At 39.7% G+C, this 19,724-nt stretch overlaps 1 long non-coding RNA gene across 1 annotated transcript; it reads left to right on the top strand.

The window, feature by feature from the left end:
- Positions 1-359: 359 nt before the first annotated feature.
- Positions 360-18,863, top strand: LOC121669312. The gene is made up of 2 exons (XR_006017705.1): positions 360-508; positions 12,523-18,863. It is a non-coding gene; the product is annotated as an uncharacterized LOC121669312 (long non-coding RNA).
- The last annotated feature ends 861 nt before the right edge of the window (positions 18,864-19,724 follow it).

Raw genomic sequence — 19,724 nt, 5'->3', positions numbered from 1 at the left:
TGGTAGCACTTTGAGTCTGGGTGACTGCCTGTAGCACTCACAGGTGACCCCATATCCATAACCATTCCCAGGACTGGAGATCTCAGTCAACATCTTCAGGACATTTAATAACTAAATAGGTATCCATTACAAATGTGCAATTTTTTTTTCTTTTCTTTTTTTTAAGGCTGTAAATGTAAACACTTTTGTACAGTTTTGGTACAGAAGAGAAAGAGTGTCCATCTGAAGCAAAGGCTACCACCCTCTTCCCCCTGGTAATTTTTAACCTTCACTCCAGACTTCAGGAAAGTTAGAGACAGGTTTACCATAGTGCTCTGAAGGCTTGTTTGTACCTCGAGAGCAGTGTTTAACAGCCTCATCTCTAGGATGGCTCTCTGCCAGAGAAACTGCCAGAGAGCCGAGCCCCGTGGAGACAAAGGCACACTACAAACCCTCACACGGCTTCAGAGCTGCTGGAAGAGGAGAATCTGATCCACTGACTTGTTCCCAAAATAGCACCTGGTGGGAGGTGAGTGACTGTCTGATACCTGTGGTGTTTCCATTACCGATTGAGCTGAAATCTGTTGCCAGCAATCCTGGGGTGGTTTCCTTGACAACCAGAAGAAAAGCACAACCGAGATGTGTTCAGGTGCTTTTTTAACTCCTCTGAAACAATGAGCTGCCCCACCAGAACTCAGATAAATAAAACCTAGGTGTACAACCAAATGGTGAACAGCATTTATGTTGTCAAGGGCAAATTTGAGCTGAGCCTGAAATCTGCTATGAAACAAACCCTTAAGAGAGCGGGCAGGCTGGAACTATTTCTCCTATTCAATAGGGCAGAGATCTTGCAAGATTATCTACTTTGTTTTTATAGCCTTTAGATTAGAAACTGCGAGAGATGGAAGGCATTTCTATGAGATATATAGATAAATCTAACATTGAAATAACTTGAATGTCCCTATTAAATCCAAAGCCTTCAAATTTCAAAGTTTATTGCAGACAATGCACTGTTCATCAGAAGCACTAGGAGCATTTATTGAAATCAGAACATATAGAGGAATTATTTAACAAGACAGTGCAAATTTTGAGCCAAGACATACAACATCAATAGAAGTAACAGTATACTGTTACTCATTGTTTGTATGTAGGCATGGCCACAAATTTTCTATGGACAGTAAATTCACGGAAAAATGCATATTTTTGTGAATTCAAGTTATACTGAGAAGCATTTTAAGCCCAGTTATGGCCAATATTTTTTGAAGGAAGAATTCCATTAAAAATACAAAATATATTACATAAGAATTTCAAAAGGAAATGTTCTTTTAGGTTTCAGAGTTTTTGCATTTTGTGTGACAAATTACCTACTCTTTAAGAGAAAAAAAAAAGAAAAGAGACCCCAAGAAGTATCACGTGCAATAGACTGACAAGTAGTTTTAAGACAGAAAATATTTGGGGATTTTTTTTGGCTTTCGTTTCCAGCCCTTTTAGATGAAGGACCAAAATATTATTATTTTACTTGAACACGGAGTTTTGGTTTTCTGCTTATTAAATAGCCAGAAACCTCTGTTTCCCTTTGTGCTTGGGAGGAATAAGCACATGTGAGGAAGGTAAGGAGAAATTGAAGGCAATGCCATGGATCACATAAGCAAAGCAGATGGAGTAAAGAAAGGATGTATCAAAGACGACAAGTGTAAATGTTTTTGAACTCTATCTGCTGACATTAGGATACCTCACAATCATTTGCTTTCAGACCTTTCTGATAACTTTGCTCTTTCATTAATTCCTTTTCACTGAGGTAATAGGGAATTACTTTGTTTAGTGATTCTCTAAAGATCCAAGAAGGCTAAATATCCTAATATGGCAATTTTATTTCACAAATGATATTGTATTCACCAGTACAATGAAATTGTAATGTTTTCTGCAGTAGGCCATGTCCCTAGCAATGGGCTATGCAACATCCTAATCCAGAGGCAATTTTGGCAAAATGAGCTAAGTATCAGTCAGTGGAGAATCACCAAATAGATTGTTACTCTGAGAGAATATTTAATATCCCAAGAAAAAGAGAGAAGAACCCTGATCACTGACTTCCTCTGGGGTAAAATTCCCCAGAGTTCTGCTCCCATGGGCTGTTAAGCTGTCAAATCCTTTGAACATATCATTAAAGGTATAAAGCTCGTGGCCTGGCCACTCTGAGGTGAGAGTCTCCAATCCAATCCTTCTGTGACTGAGCCTTCAGGCTGTTCATGGCCACTGTTCATGCACTGTCCTGCAGTGGGCTCTGTGTGTTCCCAAGTCTTGCTCTCGTGACAATGTTGGCAGAGAAGTGAGTCCTGCAATGGAATATGTGACTTTCCAAAGCAGTGCAGCAGAGCCTGGTTTAACAGGAGAGGTTTAACACACACTGCAGCAGGTCTCTCTGATGCTCCCTTCCAGCCTCTCCACAGGTGGGATTTATCCTTAGGAGTGAGCTTCTCTGTATGCCCTTCTCGCTCCAGACTTTATGTCCTTGAAGCTTTTACGGATGTACCTCGAGGAATTTCTCCCATCCTAGTCCACTCACCAAGAACTGCTCTGTTTCCATGCTCGGGGGTTTGCAATAGTTGATACCCTCCTTTGATTGTAGGTGCAGCCTCAGGAAAGGAAATTATTCTTGAATTGTCTTCCTCCTGATCAAAATCTTCCCTTCTTCATGACAAGAGTATAACAGATGCAGACTCTGAACCACGGTGTCAAGGATGTCTTCTGCTCAAAAGAAAGAACTCTCTGCTGCAGCATCAGAAAAATCTTGCAAATAACTTAATCAGCTGTTCTTTTGCCTATATTACTTAGCAACTAATTAAACATATAATGTAGAAGTGGCCTTTAATTTTCTGGCATTCAGGAGATGTTTTAGGACAAATCAAACTGTCTGCTTATTCCAGTTTACAGAAGGTTACTGCAGCAGGCACTGACTCAAACTCTGACAAAGTGCACTGCCACATAACATCCTGAAACAAGCAGTGACAGGTCCCACAAACCCCCTTCCATTTCTGTTTCTGTGGGTCCTACTGGTTTAGAGAGAAATTAACATGCGCTTTTCCCTCAGTGTTGGGGCCCTCTATTCATTTGCAGCATGAAAAGTTCTCTAAGCTTTTAATGTAGGTCAGACTCAACTCTTCATGGTGTATTCAACCAAGATGCGGCTATTAAGCTGCCTTTTAAAACATTCTCATTTCCCCAGCCAAGAGCCCTGGCTCAGTGCTGTAATTATAAACTTCAAGTTCCAAAATTAGCAAGTGGTAAAGGTGAAAAAGGATAGAAGCACAACACACCCACGATTCATTATTTGTTGAGTGAGGTCCAACATTGGATGGGAAAACTAACAAGTGCTTTGTGCTTCGAGCTGACTCAACAAAATGCATGGAAAGGGCAATTTTCATTGGATGCACAGTGAGCAGAGCTCCCACTCCAAAAGGCAAAGATGCTCCTCTTGCATTAGTGTGGAACTCTGGTGGCTTCAGCTCATGAGGGACCTCTGCCAGGTCTCTGCAGGGAGAGATACTGCAAGGGCAAGCATCAGGTGTTCAGACAACTCAAGCGTCTGGCACAGACCAAAGCAATGATTTCACAGAAACAATACAACTTCTGTATGTTGGAAATTGAAATATTGTAATATTTTTTCACTTAGGACAGCAGTTCTTTCATAGTAGAAGAGAAGAATTCCGGCAAAATATAACAGTATATCCTGGGAAAAGCTGGTGGATGTAAGGGAGGCCATTTCCTAATCCTGAAGTGAGCTTTCCTAATCTGAAGACCTTTCTTCTTCCATAATAAACAGGCTTTGTTAAAACAACAAGGGAAACGCATTAATTTAATGTTTTCCTTTCTTGCTGCTTGACTGCATTCCTTTGCTTTTATCATGAGCAGTAATTCCCCCTCACACACCCCCTGCTTCAGCCAGTGAGTTTCCACATTACTATCATAGGGCTTGAGTGCTGTTTAGCATGGAAACAGCATCAGATTACCCAGCTTAAAATAATATTTTGCCAGGGTTCAATAATTGTAGTCAAAGGATGCTTTATTTGTATTTCAGGTAGTAAAGTACTAATTTTTCCTCTTTATACTTGAGGGGAATTTTAAAATCCTGGGTTCAGAACAAGCTAAGCCTTTGTGTTGCTCAGGAGATCTGAAGTGTGTTTAAAAAAAACCCCAACAACCCAACATTTAAAATCTTCAAGGGTCCAAGTCATACCTGTCCTGTCAGAGCTGGAGCTTAGCACAGAGAGCAGGAGGCAGCCTATAAAGGAGCCATTGTGTGGGGAGCAGCAGGACACAATTCTGCATTTATGGAGGATTGACTGTTCTCTCCATTTTTTAATCAAGCTTTGTCTCTGAGCACCACGGTCAAATATCCCAGCGGCACCTTTGCCTTTCAAGTGCATCCTTCACTTGATTGTCAACATAATCCATCCTTCTGTAAAGACACTCCAGGCTTTGTTTTATTAATGAGGTCACCTTCTTTCCTCTCCACTCACCACCCTCACTGCCTTGAACTGGGCTGCTTTTTCAAGAGACCAGACTGATTTCTAGTGCCATTTTTATCATTAATTTTCTCTTTCTCAGCATAAGAACAATGACTAAATAGATCTATGTTTTTAAAAAGTTTAGCTTCTTGTGTCCTTTTTTTGTGTCTTTTTTTTTGTGTCTTGCAAAATTATCAGTTTCTGGAGGCATCTTGGAACTTAAAAAAAAAAAAAAGGAAGGTGTAATTGCTGTTTCGCTTCTCTCCAAGCACTCTTTTTCATATGCAAATTTGGGAGAAAAAACCGTGGTAAGCAAGGTCTGCCTTCCATAGGTGCTGAGTGCCAAGGTGCTCATTGTAACACCTTTTACACTGCATTATTTGAAACTGATTTTCAATCTCTTTGCAAATATTCCAGGAGTCGTGGGCAAATTTTCTGTATTTTGCTTAATCCCATTGCCTACCTAGGTACGTACCTGTATTGTACCTGTATTCTTTTGAAACCACCAATTTCCACAAAGAACAAACAGAACCTCCTCAGGTAATGGAGTCCTGCTTATTCTGTCTTTAAGTTTTAGACAGAAAAAGCAAAAATTCAGTTATTGCTTTTTTAGGGGATCGTATCATGGTTTGGGAATGGTATTCTCCAATTTAGTGCTCCCACTAAAACCACTCCTTCCTCCCTGGGGTGGGACGGAGAGGAGAACTGGAGGCACAAAAGGTAAAACTCTCAGGTTTTTGTCTTCAGCTTTGAACTTAAGTTTTGTTAAACATTATGCTTTTCGTTTCAGCATCAAGAAACCCTAATTAAAAGAACCCTTTAAACTGTATGGTGAAGATACACAATGACAGCTACGTGCAATTTCTAAACACTCATGGGTTTAACTGGTGTTCTTCACAAGGTTTGCAATGGAAGCACGAAATAATTCCGAAGAGTTCCTCTGCAGTGTGTTCATCATGGGCCAGGCTCCCTCTCTCATAAACAGACTCTGCCTGGAAACTGGAATTACTCACTTAACACAGCTTTGTTTAAAAGCCTTCCCTTGGCACCCCCATCCCCCAGGAACCTTCCAGCAGGGAGAACGAGGATGTTTTGGCCCTGTTTCACTTAAGAATATGCCCAATTTCATCACAGTCAGCAAAATACTTAGGCACATGCTGTGCTTTATCTTTTATTTTCTTTTTAAAGTGGCCTTTTTAACTTTTGTTAGCCCTTAGCTCCTTTTTCAGAAAGTGGAGGGATTTACAAGTGGTTTTATATCCCTTAGAGTTCTGTTAAAACAGAAACGGGGTTTTTACTTGTGTGAATCAATCCTGAAAGTGAAAAAAACCCAACCAAAACAAACAACATGCATGCACTATTTTTTCTGAGGACAAAGATTTGCAGGACATAACAACTTCTCAGACAAGATTTCCAGCCTGCAAACCCTTCTTCAATTCCAATACAGGAGTTCTGAAGAGTACAAGGAGTCCGTCAGTTGAGTTTTATTAAGCCAAGCATTGAGACAGATCCTGTAATACCCTGGGAGCCCCAGCCTGTTCCATGGACCTGGAGGTTTTGTGAGGTTGCCTTCTCTCCCATATTACTGGAGCAGGCCCCACAAAGACAGCTCTTATGCCTTCCCTTGAATATTTTATAATAATTTTACAAAACTGTACTTTGGACCAGACTCATATCATAACTCATTCCTCCTTGCTCCCGTTGATGAGTCATAAATGGGATATAAAAGCTCCTGGTTTCCCTGAGAGAACACAAATTTTAGGTAACTGCTGCTAATTTCACGTCCTAAAATGCAACCCTTATCAGATTCAGCTAAAGTAAATCAAGGTGCAAACAGACAGTAGGAAATAGCCTTGTTTTGACAGGAACAGGAATAACCTGCAGTGTGTTTGTTCCTGAAGAAAGAAAAGGCAGCTATTGATTGAGTCCAGCTCACTGGGATGATTCAAATTAAGCACCAGATTGAGGTCTTGATGTTCAGATCTCAGTCACAGAAGCTTTTCTGAGAGCTTGCATGCAGAGCTGCTTATATCACTCGCAAATATGCATTCATTGCTTTTCTGCTTGTCAGAAGAGAGAAATAGCTCAGAAATAGCTCAAAGACACAAATAAAAGCTGTCAAATTTGTGTTTGAAAGACACAAGTAGAAGCTGTCAATTGTTTGTTTTTTTGTTTGTTTACAAGAGGGCAAAGAGGGACAAGAAACTGGAAGCCTGGGATAAAGGTCAGAGAGAAGAGGTTGGGAGAAAAAGGCAATGAGAAGAGGAAACTGAAAAGGGGATTGTTCAGAGGAAAAGGAATTTTTAACCCTAAAGGAGATACTCTTTAGAGCTGAAATAAATGCAGGACTCTAAAACTCAGCAGGCCTTTACAATCTGCATGTATTTATGCAGCCCAGTGAGAAAAGGCACAGTTCATTTCCCTCTAAGGTCTGGGCTCATATCTGTGCTGAGCAGTAAAGATAAAAACCAGAGATTCCTACCCGAGGTCTGGAGCTGCTAAATAATTAGAACATCCTTATTAGCCAGTGTACCCTAAGAATCTTATCAAAAGTTATAGAAAGAGCCTAACTTATATTTCTGACTGTAAAATGTTTATTTAAATAGATGTCATTACCCAGGACTTTTTTTTCAATGTGGGTTAGAAAAAAAACCAAGCACACTTTTAATGTGCTGTAAATGGTATATTCTGTTTACATATTCTTGCAGTTACTCCACGATCTGCTGTTCAAAATGCTCCACATTTCAAAAAGGCTCCAGGCTCTAGATCTGTAAAACCGACCTGTGTAAGAAAGTTTTGAAATATTAAGTATTTTCAAATATATAATCTGCTTTTCCCATAATAATTTTTCATTTATAGACTATAAATAACAAGAAACTCTTGCTACTTTTACTTGTTTCTGCCAAAGTTTCTGTGTGTGGGTTTGACACTTAAAGTTGGATCATATGTGGAGAAAAGGAAATGCAATCCCTTTTCTGAGGACAGCGATCTTTTCAGGGAGTTTCCCTTCTCAGGAATATAAGAGCTATTTTCATTCTAGAAATGACTGACTTACCCCCTTCAAGTGGCAAGTATCAACTGGAAACAATTACCTTTGGAAAGAGGAACTTTTCAATTTTAGGATGAGTGAGCACCATCTGTAATTTCGTGCCTTCAGGCTGGCTTAACTAAGAAGTTCAATAAGTTAAACCCAGGAAGAGGGAAGAGGGGGGAAAAAAATCCCAACCAAGACAAAAAAACCCCCAAACTTTTAATTATTTCCAGCAAAATGAGTCTTTTAGCCTTTTGTTTGCACACAGATATTATGCTTGTGGGATGGTTGCAAGTAGTGCTTTTTTTTTAGCATTTTCTGAGTTTGTCTGAAATGTCAGTGCTACAGCATTGTGAGGATGAAGTCCAGATGTTATCATTTTGAAGTCCAGGGCAGATGATGGATGATCTTCAACACTGTTTATAAACAGAGGGCAAACACAAGCCAACAGGACAGCCTGGCTTGTCTTTCATTACAGAAACTTAAAAAAAATACAACGGATATTGGTTCATTCAGAAGAGAGTTCTAGAAATTTCATTTTTAAAAAATTATCATTTTACATTTAAAAAAAAGCCCCTAATAATCACACAGAAAGATTTGCCCCTCACACAAAGGAAATGTTTCTTTTTTGATCTTCATACAAAGCATTTCAGCAACTGGCAAACTGCAAAACATATCACTTCTGTTAGAACAAATAACAGAAAATGGGCTCTTATCTGAATCTTTTCCTAACTCCAGCATATAAACAATCTTGTTGGTCTGCAAAGAGGGCCTGGCAATATCACAAAAACAGATTTTCTGAGATGGTTTTCAATCCCACTGTTTAGGACAGGACTGGAATTACCATTTTCATGCACAAAGCATGGTTTGGAAGTGTTTTAACACTTCACCTCCAAAGCCACCAGAGTTAGAACAATTTTTCTTTTCTTTTTGAATAGATGCAAAATAAATTAACGGAATTGTATGCAGTACAGGTAAACAGCATTCGTTAATATTTTATATTATGTTCCATTGTTATTATGTTATACCTTATAATTGCTAATCTTATTCAGGCCTTAATTACACCTTAGAATTGCTGATTTTAATCAGGCATCAGTGGTATTTTTTCTCCCATCTATTGTTTGCTTGCTTTTTCCAAGAATTTTTTAATCTTCTGGATGTCTTGTAAACCACCTCACCCTCTGCTTTCTCCAAATGCAATTCTTAGCAAAGAAACTGCCTAAAATTGGTTAACATCAAGGTTTTGATGTTGCATCTAAACATTCTTTATCTGATCATGCATGAAATTCAACAGGTTTGGGGGTTTTTTGTTGGTTTTTACGGTTTTTTTTTGGGGGGGGGGGAGGGTTTATTATGGTGGTTTTCCTTTTCAATTGATCATATTATCTCACTCCCGAGGGTTTTTAGCGCAGCCACAAAGAGGAGTTCCCAGCCCTCACAGATTCAAGAGTGGGGAGGGTGGGACAACAAGAGGCAAACAGAGAAGTGATGCGACCCAAGGGCTGCACAGCTCCATTCTTTCCTGGGGAAGGGGAAGACCTTGATCAACAATTAGCTATCTAGAGACCTTGTAACTTGGGAAAGAAAGCAAGGCCAGAAAAGATAAAGAACAATGCAGGATTTCTCTGTTTCTCTTGTTTGCATGCCATTGTGGGGCCTGGTATATTCAATTTTCTGCCAGTTTTCCCCGCTCTTTGCCTCCTCCTATTATTATTACCCTTGAACTTAATGGTGTTCATCCCGTAACAGCAGTGCCTCTAAAGGAACACACCTGCACATCAAGACACAATTTGCTCTTTTGCTGATAGCAAATGCCTCTCAAGGGAAGTAGGAAGAAGCTTCTTTAAACAAACATAGAAAGATTAATGTGTCTGAATGAAACAATTTTCAGAAGCTTAGTTCACATTTTAATCAATTTTGTGTGTATAGTAGCTTACTTGTCATTAAAATCATGCAAGAAAGGCATCAAAATACCTTTAAAATTCTATCCTGCTGGCTTTCAGTGAGAGGTACTTTCTAAACTTCCAAGTCAGCTGTGAAAGAGTATAATGTTACCACCTGATAATGCCTTGGGATTCAGCTCTTTAACTCCCTCTGTCGCCATGGCTGCTCTCCCAAAACCCCAGTAATGCTCTTTGGGTCCTTCCCCAGGACCTCTTGCGCTGTTCCTAGGAATGATTTGGGGTGGTATAGAATAAACTCCAGGTCCTGGCCATGACCCCTCATGGCTACTGCAAAAATTAAGCCTGTCCTGGCTGGAACTAGGACTCCCTGTTTTATAATTCTGCATTTTTACACCACCCCAGGAAGAGCTTGGAACAGTCCTTCCAGACTCTGTGCCTTGCTCTGAGCCACTCTGTCACTGTGCCCTTCCTCACCCATGAAAAGGGGAGAAAATAATTTGGAAAAAGTTCTTGGGCTGAGATTAGGACAGGGAGGTAACCAGTTACCATCACAGGCAAAACAACCTGGGAAAAATTAAATTTATTCCCAAATAAAATTGGTTTGGACAGTGCAAAATCAAGACAAATTGAAACAGCAACTTCCACCCTCTCCATACCCGCAGTTCTTTCAGGGTTCTTCACCTGCTCCACCGGGGTCTTCAGGTAGCTGAGGTAAAGCTTTTACTGTATGAGAGCAGTGCTTGAGCTCAACAGTGTATTTTAAGGCTTTTATCAGAAGCATCTGAGAACAGACTGTAGCACAAACACAGCCCTGTTAACACCACTCTTCTCACCTCCCAGTCAAAGTGCAGGGAGAAGAACAAAACCAGGGAACTTTCCCTCACTTTAAATACTCACAGCATGCCTGGTTTACCTGAATTCCTTTTTAAGAACTGAGTACCAGCTAAGACAGAAGATCTGACACTTTAGTCTGACCCAGTATTGAGCTCTTACGTAAGTTTTCATTTCTGTTTACACGATTTTCTTTGCTCCACCCTCTCCTCCTCCTCTGCATCACTTATCCATATCCTTCTGCAATTCAGTTTGGGTTCAAGTTATGTAAAATGTTTTCATCACTCACTGCTATGAGCTATCATCTGAGTGTGCAATGCTGTTCCAGGCTACAGAGTCTCCAGAGAACATAAACCCTCCAGAAGAAATGGGACTTCTTTGATGTCACTGCACTGGGAGGAGGAAAGTGGCCAAGGCATCCCTTGAAGGCACCCTGTTCAACCAGGATGCTTCACTTCCAAGTGTCCTATTTGCAGCCAATTCAAAAGAACATGAGGCAGTTCTGAAGTCCTGGGTTTTTTCTTTATAAGAACACCACACTTATTCAAACCAGCCAAATGTTTTTCTCATATTGATAAGTGCTGAAACAATTAGAAAACTTGCTACATATAAAGGTGCAGTTAACAGGCAGCAGATAATCAAAATTCCAAGGAAATTTTTAGTGGGAGTAAGGACATGAATAATCCTCTCACAGAATTCTAAAATCAGTGAATTTATTGCAGGTCCTGAGTAGCTCAGATTCCCAGGAAGCACAAGTTACAACATGAACATAAACTGCAAGTAGAGTAAAGGTAAAGACATTAGACATGAGGGTTCAAAAATCTGTTCTCTACATTTTTCTTTTTAAAGGATCAATTTGACAAGATCAGCTCTAACACAACCATCTTAAAGACAGTGTCACAGATCATGAACCCCAGAATCTCCTCACAGATGTTAATCTAGGAATATTATTCAAGAGTAGAAAACATCTATTCAACAACACCTTCTGTTACCTGTTACTAAAGTACAACCTCCTCCCCAACCTGACAGCACGAAAAACAGGAAAGGACCTGGCTCTGTGTGAGCCCTGCTCAGAAACAACGAAAACATTTCTGTATCATCAACCCTGTGCTCAGCACAAATCCAAAATGCAGCCCCACACCAGCCACTGGGAAGAAAATTACCTCAGCCAAAACAAGCACACGTGCAAAAAAGCTTCCCAAGATGAATAATACATGTACATGAATACATGCATACATATATATATAAATATCTGGGATTTGTTGGCTTTTTAAAATGTTTTAACCTTAAAAAAGGCTGTTGGTTTTGGGGTTTTTTTTGCATCTGAGAAAGGTGTGAAAGGCTGGTCTGACTCGTGCCCTCCTAATAAAGGGTTGTTGATATTATGAGGTCCGACTGCCTCCTTGAGAGCTGGCAGAGGTGCAAAGATCCAGCCAGGGATGCAATGAGCTGAGCTGCTCCAGCCCCGGCCATCCTGGCAGAGGATGCTGTCCTGCCTATTGTCCAGCTGGGAAGGAGCAGCAGGTGTTCTCCCAGTTCATGCTGGCCTCTCACCTGGACACCAGCTCCAATCCAGCCGGGTCAAACCAGGTGAGAGTCCAGCCTCCCACCAAGTTCCTGTGTTTGAACCTGTGCAGTTCACAGATACTTCAGTAAAGCCCGGGCTCATTTGTGATGCAAATGATCGATTTTGTGTTTTCAACTGCACCCGTTATAGGGGAGGGGAATCAGCCTTTAGCAAAGCAGAGTAGGGGCCAGAAATAACTTCAATAGGCACAGTGAGCGTTATCTGGAGTAACAAATTCAAGAGGAACTAACTGTGCAATTACAGGAGAGAAGAGGTTACTAAATTGGGAGGAGGCGTTGACTCCCTCTTAGGCAGAGACACCTTGCAGAGAGACCCAGACAAATGAGAGGGCTGGGAATCACCAACTGTGATTTTAGGAAAAGTTCCTTCACTGACAGGGTGGCTGAACACAGCGAATGGTCACAGCACCAACCTGAGAGAGCTCAAGGAGTGTTTGGACAATGGTCTCAGGGATGCACAGAATGGGATTGTCGAGGTGCCTGTGCAGGGACAGGAGCTTGGCTCCATGATCCTTGTGGGTTCCTTCCAACTCAGGATATTCTATGATTCTACAATTCCATGACTCTAAGTTTTGACAGCAGCCTCCCTGAAACTGAACCAGGAGGTTGCTTGTTGCTATATGGAGTTTCGCATCATGAGATTAACATTATGGAATGTTTATATATTTGTTTATACAAAATACAGGAAACCGCCCAGACCACTGTGACCATGGTTTGCCCTGATACTGGTTTGACTGGAGCAGGATGTACGTGCGCACCTCTTGCAGTGAATCCACATGCCCAGGATCAGTTCCCACCTGGCTCAAGAGCAGAATGCTTAATCTGGTATCTTGCTTCACCCACAAGCTTGCTATGTTGACAGGAATTATCTTGTTACAGGAACAGGCAACAAAATCATAAATCTTGTCTTGCAGAGAAAGCTCCATGCCTGAGGAAGACTGTGTGACCTCTCTTTCTGCCATGAAGGATCCCATGTTTGGGCAAAACATCTACTCTGAATGGCTGCCTGCATGTCAGAGTCCTTTCCCCACCCTGTTTCTTGAACATTTTGACAGGCTATTATTTTTTATCTCATCCCATTGGATTTTATGGTGGGAAGGGGGGGAGAGGTGATTGTATGATTTCGTTTGAGATTTCAGAGCAGTTTTAATACTGATGAATTTGACGGGAAAACTGTATGACAGCAAAAATAACATAGCATTTCCCCCCATGTTTTATATGAATTAACGTAATACACAGTTCTAAACCTGCTAATCCACGTCTGACTGCCATTACCAGCTCTGAGCAAGTACGTTGCTGTGGGATTCCAAAGTGCCTGATGTTTACAAGAAACCTATATATGGCTTTTGCACTGTAATTTTTCACGAGAAGAAAAATACATTTTTTCCTCTGCTGATAAAGATATTTCTGCAAACACTGAACTACTTTTCCAACTCTTGATCCAGTTAAACCCAGTAGCAGGTCATTACCTTGGTGCTGTGTATGCACATCAGCTACTGCAGATATTTATAAACACTAAATGCTTTCCTTTTCTCTCTCAAATTTGAGTGATGAAAAGCCAATGATCCCTGCACTCACAAGTATATCAGCTGCCTGATATGTCTGGGAATTGCAGAAAGTTTATGACTTCAGTTTCTCCTGTACTTTTTGGTTTTTTATTCACATTAACAAACTCTGTTTTCAATAGTTACCACTCACCTCATATTTCCCACTGCAGAAGAGAGGAAACTACAATTCCATCATTATCCATTAACCAAACTGCCTTTCTCCTTGCAGTGATTGTTAACACATTGTTGAAAAAGAAAATATTACCAAAGATTATTCCTCTCTAAACCATTGTTCAACATTGAAAAAACACCACTTTTTAAAATATCAGCATTATTAAAGCATGGCTGAGTGAGGTCTGGTTTCCCAGGCAAGCTCCAATCTTGCACCACCTCATTTAAATCCACACAGGCCAAGAGATGCCAGTGGGAAAGAGACCAAGCACAAGAGTGGGACTTTATGAATTCTAATGTGGGACTGAAGCTGTTATTTTACTTACAGTTTTTTAAAGAGTTCAGTCACAATGCATAAAACAAACCCGGCATTTAAAATGCAGGGCCTTCCATACTGGGCAGATCTCCTGAGGCTGACATAAGAATACATTATCTCTTAAATCCAGCCTCTATTTCGAGCTTTTCTTCCTCCCTTATTTCAATTCATCATTTGTATGTATTTTAATGAAATATTTAATTTTTAATTGTGGAGACTATTGGTTCCTGCAATATGAGTTTAATTGTTGATGCTGACATAATAATTATATAAAATCTGAGGCACAAAAAATACTGCGAAAAAATAAAAGCTGTGGTAAAATGGATGAGGCAAACTAAACATCCACAGAGGACAGATTTACTCCTTTATCTTCATGGCTGTGATAGCAACACTGTCCATAAATCTCACCTATGAGATTATTAATAAGAGAAAACCTTTGTCGATGGTTTGAGCAAATTAATTAGGAGTTAGTGAACTGATGAGGTGAATGAAGCACCTCTAAATAACCACTTGAATTGCTACTTCTCTCTGCATAATAAAGAATAAATCCTTGTTTTTGAGCCCTGCCAAGGATCACAAAAATAGATAGGCATCATTTTAAACAATGCCAAAACATAGCTGCAGTTCAGAGCAGGATGGATGGAACGTGCTCCAAACATAAAGAAGGAAGTTACAGAGCATTCTTTGCTCGAGGATGAAACACAGAATCCTATGAGAAGGATAAATCCTATAAAGAATTATAGGAGAATTATATGGGGAAGGAGAACAGAGAAATACCCCTCTACCAGGGGCACCTGGGTCTGACACTTTGGCACTAATTCAGGCTCTCCAGTGACTTTCCAGAGGCTCTGAGAGTTATGGAATTACAGGTCGCTTTGTATTTTCTCCTGCAAAGATCAGTGGTTTCAGGAAACAGGCAACAGTCAGTAGGAAGCTCTCTATAAAAACATCACTATTAGTCCTTTAGATCAATGTAATAAATGATTTCTTGGTAACTGCTCAGGAGAAAATGAAAAAGGTGTGTAAGACTTTGCTTTAGGTAAAGGAGAGATGTTTTAGACATAAAGTACATAGAGATGATGCCAATATACTCAGTTTTGATGTCTAAACTGAAATATTCTTATATACAATGACACCTTTATGATCCAGGGATATACAAGCCTTATGGGTGGCACACCCTGAGATAGGAAATCATGTGTCTGTGGTGTTTTCCGGGCTAAACATTTTTCGAAACTAGAGGGAAAAAAACTTCTTTAGCCTCTTCCTGTGTTCACAGTTAAAATCTACCCAGTTTCGTTTCTCTCTCCCTTAACAGCACTTGAGGTCTGCCATCTTTGCTTAGGATGAAGTGCAGTTGACTTCATGAATAGTGCCAGTTATTTTCCATAGAGTGAAACACAAGTAAGACCGATTATATTGCCTGTCCTCAGCTGCACTTTGTACTACAGCTTTTTTTTCCTCTTTTCGAATGCAAGGTGTGAATGCAAAACAATTGCTGAGTGGGCTGTTTTGTATCCTAACAAAATACAGCGAGTGACAGGGGAGTTTTATGGTATAAAAGGAAAATAAATAAAAGAAACATGCAGTACTTGGACTGGAAGGAGCTATAGAGCAGCAGAGAAAGGAAATTATCCTTTAGGAATCTACCACATGGACTGTTATGCTCTAAGTATTTAATAATATTCTGGGGAGAAAGAAAATTACATTTTTCCAGTCATTTTGCTGGCATCTTATCTTTCCAATTAAATTTTAATAACAAATGGAGTTCTTTCAATATGCTTCAGTCAATTCCATGGGCACATGTCATTCCTGTTTTAAATTCCATGTCCTCTAATAAGACTTTTAATACATCTACTTATGGGAAACAGAGAGGAACAAGAGTTCAGATCATAAATTTGAATATTTGTCTCATCATCAACTTCGATGCAGTGACAACAATTGACATCACTGGTAGTTTTGTCCATGTTATTCATTATTCCACTCTGTGTGGTTGGGAAAAGGGGATGTTTCCCAATTGTCTAATGGCTTTAGTAACCTCCCTTGAATATATATTTTTCAAGATTTCCAGAAGTCTTCAGGTTCAGCTGCCAAAAATTGAAACCAAGCTGAAATGATATTCAGCCCCTGTTCCAAGCCTAGCTCCATTTCAGTATTTCCTTAGGAAAGGATAAATAAAACGGCTGCAAACAGAGCAGGAGGGAGGAAGGTGAAGGACCAGAATCAAGAGTGCCAGCTGTGGGTACCCACTGCAAGAATATTTAGACAAAAACTAGAGTTCACCTCTCACTTCTTCGCACCTGATTAAAAATCTTCCTTTTGCTACTGACATATCAGACAGTCCTACAAATTATTGCCATTTCGATTTCCACTGTGTCATTCCTACAGCTGAATATTCGGCCACATCAAATAATTAATCAGTCAATCAATATTTAGGTGATCAAGTTCAAACACATTGCTCTTTTCAAACATGTTCTTAGTATGCTGGCATGTTGAGACTAGTACTATATAAAAATTCTATCAATATATAAATATATCAGCAAAGCTTCTTCCTTTTTAATACAGACTTCATTCCGATAATTCAGTGTCTATTTCTGGATAAATTTCTGCCATCAGTAATGGCATTGATTTTAAATATCCTGAATTTTGATCATATGGACATTTCCTCTTGAGGTAGTTCAAGATATTTGTAGCTGTGGGGTGGGATGCTGTTACAGATTAAAAGGAGATTAAGTTGTATGAAGAACAAAGTATAAAATGTTCCCTCCTCTGCAACACAGTTTGAAAGTATTAAAGTCCCTTATCAGAGTTTTTAAGAGTGTATTTTATACAGCATTTTGCAACATTGAAATAGCTGAGTCAAATGTAAAATTTAGTGAATTTTCATGGGTCTCTGATTACTTGTAAAAAAGTGAAGGGAATTAAAAATATATAATCAAAGAATGATGGAAAAAAAATTTGAAACCCAAAAATAAAAGCCAAATAAGATTTGATGTCTCCTATAATAAAAGATAGGGAGTAATCAGATTTTGTAATGAAAGTAACTTTCTCTGAACCTGAGAATTCTTTGATTATAAGGATAATTCCAACAGCACTGAAGGACAATGCCAGTTTAAAAATTAGCCAATAAATATAGTCTAAGTATCAACTGTCAGTGCAGTAAGTATCTGATGTCCCTGTCATAACAATACAATAACAGATCACACTTATATTGTCCTACAGCAGAAGCCACAAATTCAATGGAAATATGAACTACCATTACCAAATGACGATAATCTAAAAAATCAGGCAAAATTATTAGCAAGATACTGGCAGAAATACTGAACTGTAGATAAATAGTCTCATACCTTCATAGCCAATTCCAAATTTAGAGATTTATGATTTGATACCAGAAAAAAATTGTTTAAATTTCAATTATTAGTATCATGGACAGGAGATGTTCTGAATTATTGGAATTTGACAAAGCCAGGCACCTGCTTATGTAGCCAATAAATATATTTCATCACTATGGTTGCAAAAACAAATACTGACTAGCAAAATGTGGTTAACTGAAATAAAATGATTGAGAAATAGAATGACACACAGTCTGAATTGCATTAGCCACCAGAGTGCTTGAGCAAAAGTGGATTTAACTGGATGAACTGGTGGCGTTTGCTGTCTTAACTGCTATAGCAAAATATACTTTCTTCTAATTTAAATTGCAGGACCTGGGAGCAATTCATATTTCCTTGGTCAGGGACTTCAGTCCTTACTGCCACATCAGAGTGAGATCTGTTCTGAATCATCCCCCTTCTGCAACTTCATTTCCATCGAAAGAAAACCTAAACATGTGTGCATGAACTGAACCACAGCTTTATGAAACTCATCTGTCCCTCATTCTGCCCTTCCATTGCTCTTCATTTTCCTTCAGTAAGTCCTTTAACACATACAGAAAATAACGTACAGTCAGCTATAAGTTACTCTATAACTAAAACTGACAAACAGAAAGGCAGCTTGTTTAGATGTTGAATGCTTGGACACAGTGGAGTGTTGTCGAATCTTTTTTTGATTTATAGGTCCCCTAAATTTTTCCATTGATGGAAAGGACACCGTGCAATAAATCTGATCTACTGACAATAGACTCTTGTTCCAAATTCACTGGTGGGCCACAGGTGGAACAAAATCTCATTTTTGCATAGCAGGTTCCAGAGTAATTTACAATTAACCTGAGCAGCACACTGGACCTCCAGTGCTTGACAGGAATTTCGCCATTGCCTGCAGTTTTATGGAGAGTCAGATGTTTTCTTTTGGAGGCAAATCATTCCGTAGGAGTCAAGCAAAGTTAAGTTTGAATAGTATGTGTGTTTTGAGTCTGATCCAAAGCACACTGATTGTCAGAGGGAGTATTTGCCCACATATTCCTCTGCTAGCAAAGATAACTTTTATAAGAAGCAATCATTTTAATGACTCAGAGTATAAATGGATAGCATGAGGTCATAAAGGTATTTCCTTTCCCTCCCCTGCAAATCTATGGCTCTTGCATGGCACAGCAGTGCATATTTAGAGCCAGACAGGCTGCTCACAGAGGTGCACTGCCATCCTCTATAACCTACAGTGGCAGGATTCAGTTTTATGTGAGAAAAGGTCTATTTAAAATGAGTACACGTGTACTGAATCCAGCACTGATCCTGAGGCCAGGAAACGTCTCAGCAGTGACACAACTTCACAGGAGAGCTGATGGGTTTTCTGTCTTGTAGTTACATCACACCCAGGCTGGGTTTCATTGTGCACCCAGAGTGATGTAAATGTGCACTTAAGTTACAAGCAATGAAGTGTGATATATAAAAAAACCCAACAATTTCTGCTTTAAATCTATGATTTAAAGTTTAGAAATGTCTTGCCGAGCATAAACCCTGAGTTTCTGCTTTCTGTAAAATTATGTATTCCAACACTGGTGGAACTTAATTTTTTTAATTAAATTAAAGAACAAGTGGAGTGTACTGAGAAAAAATATGATTCTTTTTGACTCAGTTTGTGTCTGTGCTAGTAGAGGATGAGAGAAGGAGAAGTTACGTAATTCCTTAGGACACGTAACTGAGCCTTTCCCTGCTCAGGGGTACCTGGATGCTGTGGATCTCAGTTTCCTCAGAGTATGTCAGCGTTCCAACCAAATTCCATTGCCATGCAGTAATGAATGGACAGGTTTTCAGCATGTAGTATGAGATCACAGGTTTCTCCTAACTTCAAAATTGCTATAAATTACCCACGAGCACCACGGCTGTTTGTTGTTTCAGTCGATGTGTTCATCCCTAAAGAATGTCTAAGAGCTATAAATAACCCTTAGCCACCTCATGATTGAACTGGTGGAACGAGAGCCAGCAGTCAGAAGCCAAATGCTTTCACTATACACCATAAGTATTCTTTTCAGTAAAATAAACTCCACATACTTCAGGACTTAAGGCACAGAGGCTCGAAAAATCCAACGTGAGGACAGCCTGCTTGAGTAAATAATTGCATTTTGGAAAAAAGCAGGATAAATTTCATGATGGGCAAAATTATGTTGACTTTCACAGACAGGGGATGGAGCCACTGTCATTTTTGGCCTTTGCTGTCCTACCAGAAGATGTGAGCATTCCCAGAGCCCACTGGAGCAGCATCTTGTGGCAGCAGTTATTGAACAGGTTTAGCTGAGCTTGGAAAAACCACTTATTTCACATGTTTGAGATCAGATGAGCTGATTTTGACAACAATTAGACAGTGCCCACTTTAGGAGTTTATCCAGCCTTTTCAAAGGTCCAACAAATGCAAGGAACAAATTTCAATCCCATCAAATGCAAGGGCAAAGATAATTAATGCTCAGAAACCCAGCCTTTCAGG

This window comes from Corvus kubaryi, unplaced genomic scaffold (assembly GCF_017639235.1).
Source record: "Corvus kubaryi isolate FWS band 111438036 unplaced genomic scaffold, C.kubaryi_AGA036_p1.0 37391, whole genome shotgun sequence".
Lineage (NCBI taxonomy): Eukaryota > Metazoa > Chordata > Aves > Passeriformes > Corvidae > Corvus > Corvus kubaryi.
The sequence above is the reverse complement of the archived record's forward strand: the minus strand, read 5'-3'. Positions and strand labels throughout refer to the sequence as shown.